Here is a 10,132-nt window from a genome sequence, read left to right as displayed (position 1 = left end):
TAACTCTGCATATCTGCACCTTCATATATCTACAGCTCTCATTCCTCCTTGCAATGAATCTGCTCCATTCTTTGTTATCCTTTGCCCGTTTCCTTAGATACTGTTTTTAACTCTTTTCTATGTCAACAAACCTTTAAAAAAAAAAAAAATCTATTTTCTAGCCACAAAAGCCGCTTTCTTCTGCCTTCCCGGCACCGCCCCCTCCTCCTCTCCTGTCAAAAACATGGATCAGAACCACAAGAAATCCATCCCTGCCTCCTCTCTGCAGCAGCAGCAGGAGGAGGGGAGAAAAACCCAGCCTCCTCTCCTTGCGGCTTGTCATGCAGCAGTCTGGAAAGACAAACACTCTGCCAAAAGCAATAGACCGAGACAAGCAGTGAATGTTACAACAAAGCACAGCCCAGAGTGCCATGCCCTCCTCAAATTCACTTACCCCATGTCTGGAGCTAGCTGTGCCCCCATTCTGTCTCCAGTGCCCAGTCCCCTCCCGCACCCACTGGCTGCGCTAGAGCCGGAACCAATACAGCCACATTCCAGTCACGTGGGTACCCAGCCTAGCCCAGTGCAGCCAATGGCCCAACTCGAATTAGAAGATGTGATGCATCCTGGTCCACATCCAGAGGATTAAACATCTGCTTCCCCTAGAATCTGGTCAGTCTTGGGGACAGATGGGGAAGGGATCCTTTAAGCAAGAATAATAAAACAGAAAGTAAGGAGAAAATGGAGTGGGAACTGGATGTCAGTAGGGAGAGAATAAGCAGAAGATATATAGGAAGATAGAAATGGAAATGGGACACACCTATCAAATAAAAATACAAATTTTATTTTATTTATTTATTATATGCCAAGGGGTATTATTGTATATATGTATATTATTTTATTACATGCCAAGAAAATCCCAAGCTATTACTCACTTCCAACAATTACAGTAGCTTGACAAAGCATAAAGTATGTAGCCAACATTAATACATCAAGTGTCTAGGGCAGTGGTCACCAACCACTCGATCACGATCAACTGGTCAATCCTGGAGAATCAGAGACATGATCTGAGGCTAGGGGGGCTCAGCCCCCCCCCCCCCAGCCTAGCAGGTGGGGAGGGAGGGTTGGGGGCCAGACTGAGGCCCCCACAGTGAGGGAGGAAGTGGGGCAGAGGCAGGAGCAAGGGGGCAGGCAGGTGGGGCCCTGAGGGGTGGGAGGACCAATCCCGGGTGGTGTGGGGGGCATACCCCAGGAGGGCACAGGGGGCGTGTGCCCCTGGATCTGCACGCAGGGCAGGGCGGGTTGGGGCCAGGGCCGGGGCTGTGCTCGGGGTGGGTGGTAGTGCTGGGAGGGGAGGGTCAGGTGGCTGCAGCCCCCCTCCCAGCACTGCTCCCGGCCCCAGCCTGCAGTGGCAGCCTGTGCCCTGTTCTGTACACGGGGAAGGCGGCTTGCCCAGGTCCACCTGGGGGGAGGGCTCCAGCTGCTGAGGCCCCCCCCACATGACCCTGGACAGGCCAGTTGTCCCAGCTCTGGGCCCAGCTGTGCCCTAGCACAGCAGGCATCCAGCCATTGAGAGAGAGCAGGGGATGGGGCTCGGCTGCTCCCGGGCGAGATGGGACAATTGGCTGGTCCAGGGCCATGTGGGTGGGGGGGAGCTCCCACCACTGCCTGCCCCACCCCACATGGCCCTGGACAGATTGATTGTCCCCACTGGGCAGGCAGGGAACAAGGATCACCCAGCAGCAGGAGTCCCCCCATGTGGCCCTGGATGAGGCGGTCGTCCCTGCATCTGGCCCGGGAGCAGCCACGCACAGTGCCGGGTTTTTTTCCTGCAGGTTTTTTTGACCCCTGCATATCCAGGGATCAAAAAACCTGTGGGAAATAAAATGGCACAGCACTTGCTCAGGCAGTGAACACTGCTGTAAAGTGAAGCTGGGCCACCCAGAGCCACAGTCTGCTGTCAGCCAGGCTCCATGCCACAGAATCACCATGGCTGCAGCCCTGGGAGGTCCCCAGGCAAGCCTCCCCTCCACCCCTGGAGTAACTTGCTGTGCACCAAAGGTGCACCGCCACTGGCTGTCCCTGGGGAACCAAACATCTATGCACATCTGGACACACCTCAAGGGTGCAGACAGATCTAACATTTAAGACTGGTTTAAATACAGTTTAAACCACAAGTGTCTAGACATACAAGCCAGCTTACTATGGTTTAAATTTCCTGAACTGTTTCAGCCCGGGATGCACCAAACTGTGCTCAGTTTCCAGGAATTGAAATGAACTAATGAATGGTGAGGGGGAATTGCTCCTTAAAAGCTGTGAAAGCTCTGGCAGCTCCAGACCACCCAGCTCCTAGGAACCCAGATGCAGGGCTCCAGGCACTGGCCCTACCCCCCCCCCCAGGTGATCCACAGTCAGGTACCAGCACACAGATTTCAGTAAAGTGCTTTTTTGAATTCAATGTTAGTGAGAGGGGGACAAAAAGTTGCAATTAAGCTGGGTACAAAAAGTTTAAATTAGGCAGCCCCTGGTGGCAGTCCAGCACTGTAATGCCTAAAAAGTTATGGTTCTACTTAGAACCCTCAGCAGTGCACATGCAGACACCTGTGACAGTTCTGTATCGTTTCCAAATGGTGACATTCTTGGAATGGTTTAAGTGTTATGCCTGCCTACCCATGGCCCATTATTATAGAAGGATCCTGCCCCTGTGAAGGGAAGCAAGTCTGCTACCATCAGTCACTCCAAAGAAGGATGGTACCGCAACAGAATCACATGGCTGCTGTGTTATGGTGCATCAAGAACCCTGGTTTGCCTTCTCACTATAAAATAAAGATTTTATTAGAATTTAAGGTTTCTATGTTTTTTTCTCTCTTACTACTCGCTTCTATTCCCTCCCCCCACCAAGCTTTTTGGGGAGAATTAGGTGGTTAAATAACTACAGCAATTATTTAAATTACTCCAAGCTTTTGAGCTTGGTTTTAGAGACTGATACAGTATAGGAAAAGCACTTACATTAGTTGATATCTTCCTGAAATTGCAAAATGATCCCAGTTACTTTAGAGAGCTTGAAGCTGTTCCTAGTTTTGCTACTAATATGTAATGAGTGAAAGTAAGCAGTTTTATATTCGAGTTCTTTTACAGACCATAACATGATCTCAGTTAAAAGTTGCAGCTCCTCAGTGATAAAAACTAAAGTCGCCTTTATTCCAGATTAACTCTAGCTAGCTATATTCATTAGATCCTCTTAAGTTAACTTAGGCCAACTGAGAGCAGCCATGATGCAAAAGAAAACTCAAAATATGCAGTATCAATGCATGCCCAGCAGGTCACAGAAAAATAGGACTGGAAGGGACTGCAGGAGGTCATCTAGTCTAACCATAGGCTCAAGGCAGAAACAACATTGTCTCAATCATCTCATCTAAAAGTGCATCTAACCTGTTCTTAAAAACTTCCAATAATAAAGACCCTACAACATCTCCCAGTAACGTTCCAGTCCTTACACGCTCCTCATAGTTGGAATACTCTTCCTAACAGTCATTCTAAAATTTTCTTCGCTGCTATTTAAAACCCTTAATTCTTGTCCTGGACCAGAGAAGCACCACTTGCTTCATAATAGGGGTCCTGGTTTTCTGTTAAAAAAATCCAAAATTCTCCAATAACAACCCCCAGGATCTGTGTTTTTCCACAATTAAAATGAAACACCGCTATATATCTAGCTAGCAGTTGAACACAATGTTTTATTGATATATTTGCAATTTTAAGGCAATTTGGAAGCCTACCAGTGCCTCTACCATTATAGTAGAATAAATTCTAAATACCTGTAAATTTTGGTGTTTGATTTTGGGGGTTTTTTTTTAAAATCATAGAAAAGGTCCTCCTGCTCCCTTTGCTCACCAGGACATGGGTCAGCTGTGGCTGTCCCCGCTGCTGCTTTGTAGTGCTGAGTAGTCCTATGCTGGTGCCCCTCACTCCCAAGCCACAGCCCTCCCAGTGCCTCTCCACAGCCTCTACCTACCTTCTACTCGCTCCCTCCCAGCAGCAGCTCCCCCCCCGCACCAGGTAGTAGGTCCAACTGCAACTGCCTGCCCCCCACTGCTTTGTGGAGCTGAGCAGCTGACATGCCAGTGCCCTGCTGGTGCTGCTGGGGGGGGGGGCAGGGTGTACAACTCTACGTCACAGCTGCTGCCAAGCAGCGCCTCACTGTGGTATCCATGACGGTGTGGCTAGCATGAGGCTCCCAGAGGCGGCAGCACCGAGTGTCCCCACCCCACTCCACCCTTCTGTGCTGGGTCCCACCTGCTGGGCTGCAGAGGCAGTTCCTGCCCAGTGCTGGTCCAGCTGGGCTGCAGCCCTGTGCCGTGCTGTTGGCACAGAAATCTAGGGGAGCACATGCCTCCCCATCCCCCCATGGCATGTCACCAATGTGTGTGGGACTTTCCAGAGCTTGGCCCCTGCCCTGATACAGCAGGGCTGGTCTGGAATCACCAGAGTTTGGTCCCTGATGGCCTGGACCAGCTGCACGCCATTAGGGCCATCCACCAAGCTATGGTATGACTGGACTGCCCCTGTGCCATCACAGCCCCCGCACCCAATGGTGCTGGGCTCATTCAGGCTCATCAGAGCTTGGCCTCCTGCCATGATGGTGAACGGACAGTCCCCAAGCCCTGGCTCTCCAACCCCACCCCTAGGTCCTGTCCCACAGGCTTATCTGCATGTAGCTGTCAGGGCTGCTCCCACCACCATCTGGTTGTATTGCCGGCCATGTGTGCGAGCATGTATGGACACGCGCATGGGATCCCCTGCTCCACATCCCTAGATTTTTTCTCCCACTTTTACCTCCCCAACCCTGCTTCAACTGCCCTGTTTTCCACTCCTCCCAGCCCCAAGCAACTCACTGCAAGCTGGAACTCTATGAGCCTACAAAGGGAAAATCTGCATTTTTCTGCAGAAAACAGAAAACCCGGATCCCTGTTCATAACCACTTATTTTGTATTTGGAGACTTATCAAATCCCCACTCAGTCTTCTCTTGTCCAGATTAAATAATACCAATTCTTCCAATCTTTCCTTGTAAATCATGTTTCCAAGACCCACTAACCATTGTTGTTACTCTGTGATAGACTCTTTTCGATTTGTCTACATCTTCCTTTAAGTGAGCTACCCAAAACTGGACACAATGATTCAAGTGAGACCCCACTAGGGCTGACCAGAATAAAACAATCATATCTTCCAACTTGAAGGCAACATTCTTGCTAATACAACCTAGAGTATTACTGCATTTTTAATATACATTTTATATTTGCAAGTACAAATTGGCAAGTACAATTTTATATCTGCAATCAAATTTTCAGAATATTTTATACATACATAGTTTTTCTAGAATATAGATATCTAGATATATGTATCTATGTAGATATAGATTTTTTAAAAATATATACATATTTGTTATTTATATATGAAATACCATGAGACTGTTGACTTATTCAGCTTGAGGTCCACTGCAACCTCTGGGCCTGTTCTGCAGTACAGTAGCCTAATCAGCCACTCTCCAGCTTGAACTTGCAAATTTGATTTTGCACTTCCCTTTATTCAATTAATGAAAAGTTGTCATCTAAAGCTTTCTACCATAAACTAGCCATCAAGTTATCAAGTTAAGCCATCAAGTTAAAAGCCATCAAGTCATTGCCTCTAGTTATAACTATAGCCTATGCCCACACAGAGTTAATTAAGTGTTCAATGAAGATAAATCCTGTGCGTCAGACGATATGTGAAATCTTGCTGTTTTAGATTTAAAGCTCAGTATGTTTTTAAGTGAAAACTAATATTTAAAAACAGCCTCACAGACTTGCCTCTGGAATCCAAAATGGGAATGCCAAGAGTGAGGATTTTTGTAATGCATTGCTCCTTTATACACAACAGTACTGTATTTTCTAATACTGAAAAGCTGTAACAAACAGAGCGTGATAGGACTCCTATAAATCTTGACCTATGCATTTGCCAGAAAACCTTGGTGCTCTCCAGGCTGAATAGTTTTGTTTAAATGAATTCAGTGCACACGAAAAGATGCCAGATTCACTACTCTACAGCCTAAAGTTCTGTATTTATTCAAAGAACAAGTTGAGCATTGGCAGCAGCAGAAGTCCTCCATAATGTTCTGCCACCATGCTGCAACCACAACACGCAGGGATACTTCAGGGTAGGGAAACAGAAAAAAAATAATCATTTCCAAGCTCACTCAAAGTCTCAAGCATTCTGTTAAACACATCTGTCAAAAAAACAGCTCATGGACCAAGTTATAGCATGTTACCTAACAGCATATGACACAGTAGTAATTTTTGGTCACTTTACGCTAGCCAGTGGTACTCAAACCACTGACCCATACTGAGCAGAATGCATTACCAAATCTCCTAAACTATACAGTCCCCAAAATCTGCTTCCTAGATAACAGTACAAAGCCATGGTAGTAATGATGTGATCATGTAGCCAGGAAATATGCAAGAGGTAAGAATTTTTTAAAGTTGCTATCTTTTATTACAGCAACTGCATGGTTGGGACAGATTTAGGCAGACAAGTTTTGCGCTCAAAATTTTGTGTATCTATATCTATCCCAACCGTGGCGTCAGTCCAATAAAAGATATCATCCACAAAAATCCTTGCCTTAGTGCAAAGCCATCCTTTTTTCAAATCTAGCTGTCGGTAGAAAAGTGTACAAAAGAACTAATATTTGACAAGCAGAGAGGGCATGGTTTGCTTTAATTTGAGTTTTGGTTAGCTGTATTATTTATTGCTCTGCAAAAAGGCTTTATTTCCAACTTCAAATTTTATTTCTGGTAATAGCACCTCAATCATAAGGTAGATGCCAACAATATATTTTAATATAGTATACATCACTACATGCTCCTCAAAAATATATTTTGCATTGATTTCTAAGACAGACTGTTTAAACATATAAGAAGAGAAATGAGTCCATCATCTCACTCAGCATCTTTATTTCTTTCCTCCTTGTTGCTTGCTTGGTTATTTTTGGCCACTTCCTTCAGTTTGCTAAGCAGAACTTCCATATTATTAGATATACCCTACTAAAAAAGTAAGATTAGAGGGCCTTTTTGACAATAATTTAAATTAACTAAAGTACTGGATCTTTCCCCACTGTTATTCTGTGTTTTTAAAAACTCCAATTTGTGAACTAAGTAAAATTTAGCAGTCAAAATCCTGTATTTAAACATTCTCTCACCTAAAGCACCATATGAACAGGAATACTTATTTGAGCTCTAGCTTTCTGCATCTGAACGTAAACAGGCACTGTAGAATTTTTTAAAGATATTAGGACATGCATCAGAAAAAATGTAAAAGGTTTTATGCTTATGAAATAATTTGACCATAAACAAAGCAATTTTCCATGTGCACTAATAAAAACATATCCAGTACAATGGTGCCTTTCTCCCAAGGCTCTTTCACTACTCTGCCAATTTAAAAATTGGTGTCTCATTACTAGGTTTTGTGCTTTTACAGTACTAGCTATCCCAGACACTTCAGGTATAACTCAGTGGGTTGGATAACTAGTTAAATACACTCCCTGTTGCCAAGTACTACGTTTGGTATTGTTTACAAGTTTGACATGTATTGCTGGAGACCTCTAAGATCACATTTTCAAAACTTTCTACAACCTACATTTAACACACAGCTCTGTATTATGTTGAAGCTTGAAGAAGGTAGAACAGAATTTTTAAGACGTTTATTACTAACAAAAACACCATAACAGTTAACACTTTTTAATGCTCCCATTTTACAAGTTTCAATTTGATACAAAGGTTAGTATTGACAACATATCCCAGTATCTTCCCAAAGACAAGCGAAAATGCTTCCTTGATTCCACCCAAACACCTCTGGGGTTTCTTATTCAAGTTGCATGCACTCCCTGCTTCCCCCATTCTTGGGAAAGTTAAAAGTGAGAATTACATGTGGCTTTTTCACTACCACCCCAAACTTCCTAGATAGTTGTGGCCAACTCTAACGTGGCTGGTGACTGTTTTCTAATTCTATACATTGTACAACATAATTACAACCTTTTCAGGAGCTCTTTGTCCATGCCACACACTGAGTCCTTGTTATGTGCATTTACATGAATCTTATGAAAGCTTTATTTATTCATAGTATAATTGATAAATAAAGAACATCCTGCTTTGCAGGATTATTAGGTTATAGAAATATGCTTTCATAAGTGTTAGAAAACAATTAAAGCATTAGATATATATCTCAAGAAAGACTGAATAATTTAATACACTTATTTGTTTAAAATATACTTTTTGCCTTGGCCCAAAGGTAAAAAATTAAAATCAGAAATAGCATTAATTCCCCCACCCTCCACCAAAAAAAAAAAAAATCTTCCTACATGCTATGTGGTCTCTCATAAGTAGATCCCTCACCTATACAACTTGTCAGTTAATATTTCAGATACTAGTCCCATTAAAGTTAAAATATTTTTTCTATTATATACATTTTGTCTCTGCAAGCAATAAAAAATATTTTCCTGTAACATCCTATTGAGTAGATACAGACATTCCAATTTATTGTCAACCGGCATATGCTAACCTTCCCATCATTAGATATTTGTCCATATATGGTGAACCTGTCCATCATAAAAACATGAGCTAAATGAAAGCAGTGCATGTACTCTTAACACAGCTGAGTATAGAAATTAAGGAATGCACACAAAGGAATGTTCCTTTGCTTATTTAAAGAAGAGCAACAGTTTGGTTTTGATGATTTGATATTTTCAATATTTGGCAACGCATGTGTGACGCTGTATTTTAATTATGGAATAGTATTTTATTTAGCAGCAACCAGCAATCTGAAGTTATATATAACATTCTCTGACATGGCAAAAGCCAGTTTCTTTATCTTGAATTCTTCCCCATAATTATCCAGTTCCTACTCAAATGAGTTCAGCAGCTGTTTTTAAAAAATATACTCCATAAAAATGTTTAAAAAAGGCTCACAAAATAGTTTAGGTTTACCAACATAACACATCTATCTTTTTGACCCACTAGTTTAGAATTTTCAGTACTAGAGAGTTTGATAAACTTCTGTTTGAAAACAACGTACTAGCTATGGCAGGGGTTTCCAACCTTTTTTAACAAGTGTACTCCATCTCTCTCAAATTTTCAGCTCATGTAGCCCTTTATATTTTTTTCTTGTTTTTAAGGGTCAGTGGCAGGGCAGAGTGAGGTCTCCTCAGTGAGGGAGGGAGTGGAGGTGGGGCTGCAAAGCCAGGACACAGCATCATGAGCGGCTCATCCCAGGGGCTTGGGGAGGGAGGAGTGCCACTGCATGCAACCCGGGAGGGCGTGGGGAGGGAGGTGTGCCTCCAGATCTGTGCATGGGGCAGGGCAGGCTGCCACTGTGGGCTGGGACCAGCGTGGGCAGCAGCAGTGCTGGGAGGAGGCTACAGTGAATTCTGGAGTGGCTACAGCCCCTCCTGTAGCCCCACTCCCAGTACTGTCACCGGAAAGAGCCTCATGCAGCCCTGGCCCCAGCCTGCAACAGCAGCCCACCCTGCCTCAAGTGTGGATCTGGGGGCACACACCTCCCATGCCTCCCAGGGGTGCGTGTAGCAGCCGGAGCCACCCCCTGCACAGCTCAGTCCTGCATCCTGACCTCACAGGGCAGCCCCTGCCCCAACCCCACTCTCTCCCCCGTTTGACAATGACTAGGCTATGGAATGGCTTTCACTCACTTTCTTCCTTCCTTATATTTCTTTTTGCTCCATAAGGGTTTCCTGCTGCAAGATGAAGTGAATGAGTACACATTTGGAAGACAGAGGTGGTTAGATGAGTTAGTCTGAAGCAGAAGGCAGGGCAAGGCGGCACTTTAAAACAGTGTTTCTCAATCTTTTTAGGTTCAAGGCACCCCTCTATAACTTCTGCAAACTGAATGGCACCCCATTTCAATTTGTTACAATGCTTGCCTCCCTGCAAAGGCACTGGGCAGTGGCGACCTGAGAGTGGCCAAGCACAGAGAAGCTTAAGCCTGTGCTTATGCACTTACCTCTTTGCACCTGGCTTATCTCCTCACACCTTGCAATACCCTTCAAAGGATCTTTCAACACCCTGGTTAAGAATCAATAAAGACTAACTGGTTCATAGAGGCAAGAGCCTT

The 10,132-nt window shown here is 44.4% G+C and overlaps 1 protein-coding gene across 3 annotated transcripts in view; it reads right to left on the bottom strand.

Moving 5' to 3' along the window:
* Window positions 1-10,132, bottom strand: part of APC (APC, WNT signaling pathway regulator) — a 223,955-nt gene that overhangs the window by 191,224 nt on the left and 22,599 nt on the right. The window contains exon 1 of one of the 3 annotated variants that reach the window (XM_019517264.1): window positions 434-471. The exons of the other annotated variants lie outside the window; for them this stretch is intronic. The gene's annotated coding sequence lies outside the window, so the exon portion shown is untranslated. Of the gene's footprint in view, window positions 1-433; window positions 472-10,132 lie in introns of those variants that run through there. 3 annotated transcript variants of the gene reach the window in all.

Source organism: Gavialis gangeticus, unplaced genomic scaffold, assembly GCF_001723915.1.
Source record: "Gavialis gangeticus isolate Ggan-Ray unplaced genomic scaffold, GavGan_comp1, whole genome shotgun sequence".
NCBI lineage: Eukaryota > Metazoa > Chordata > Crocodylia > Gavialidae > Gavialis > Gavialis gangeticus.
Note: the sequence above shows the minus strand (reverse complement) of the source record. Positions and strands in the feature narration are given on the sequence as shown.